At 27.5% G+C, this 1,224-nt stretch overlaps 1 protein-coding gene across 3 annotated transcripts in view; it reads left to right on the top strand.

Moving 5' to 3' along the window:
• LOC108749694 (tyrosine-protein phosphatase 99A) overlaps positions 1–1,224 on the top strand; it is a 214,377-nt gene that overhangs the window by 178,060 nt on the left and 35,093 nt on the right. The gene's annotated exons all lie outside the window — the stretch shown is intronic.

Raw genomic sequence — 1,224 nt, 5'->3', positions numbered from 1 at the left:
ATCAGTTTCAATAAAACGATAACATATTATGGATAACTATACAGGTAATTTAATTATTATAAATACTTGTATGATTTATTACATTTGTATATTATAAAAATATTAATTTATTGACATATTAATAACATATTATTATGTTGTATACATATTATAAACAATGAATACTTGTGGAAATTACAGCGGTAGTGATGATACTGATTTCTCAGTAAATCGAAAACAGATCGTCCTGATTAAGTCATGCATGAAAAAATAATGTATTAAACATTAATCGACAGCAATCTAATTGAAAATAATCTTATTAAATAATGTGTCCTAAAAAATTCTATATACACAATAAATAATGAAAAGGCCTTATCGGCCTGAGCTAAATCTTAATGCTTAAATAACATTTCGGTACCTTTAAATGCAATCTTAAATCAAACCGGAGTAGCAATGTCACAAATTTAATTGCCAAACAATATAATAGTGTTGCTAATAAGCATCTTAAAAGCTGTAGATAATAATTTATTGCGTAAAATATCATCACAGCTCTGTGGTCCAATTAAGACATTCATCACGAAATGTAAGGAGGTTTGAATCTTGGCAGAAGTGATATTTTCTTAATAAATTATTTACAGTTTTTAAGGTGCTTATTAGTATCAAATTATTTACAACTTGTTAGGATGCTTATTATCATCAATAGTATTAAATTGCTTGGCAGAATAATTTATGATATTGTTACCCTAAGTTTAAGATATTAGGGAATTTTTGCAATAACGTGAATTCAGATACGGTGAACGCTAAAGTCATATTATTCTTTTCTTAATTGTTAAGAAGAAGATTACCTGACCTTAGCGTTCATTGTATCTAAATAAACGCTATTTCAAAAACTCCCTATTGTGTCTAAAGACTGATTGTGAGAAAATAATCTTGTTAATTTAATGAAACAAATGTTCTTTAACAAAATATTTTATTAATAGGTAATGTCAACTAAATTAACAAGACTTTAAATTAGACTACTAACTAATGCTGCTAATACAACAATATCGATCCCTTTCCGTATGTTTTAATACTTTATGTTGCCTGTTGTCAATCTTGGAAGAATTTATAAAAAAACAGTTAAAATACTGTATAAAATTTACCTCTAAATATAATCATTGCCAACGCGAAGCATTTTCACGTTTCTTTCTCATCTCTTCCATCTCTCTCTCTCTCTCTCTCTCTCTCTCTCTCTCTCTCTCTCTC

Source organism: Trachymyrmex septentrionalis, unplaced genomic scaffold (genome assembly GCF_001594115.1).
Source record: "Trachymyrmex septentrionalis isolate Tsep2-gDNA-1 unplaced genomic scaffold, Tsep1.0 scaffold31, whole genome shotgun sequence".
Classification (NCBI taxonomy): Eukaryota; Metazoa; Arthropoda; class Insecta; order Hymenoptera; family Formicidae; genus Trachymyrmex; species Trachymyrmex septentrionalis.
This window is presented reverse-complemented; position numbering and strand designations above follow the sequence as displayed.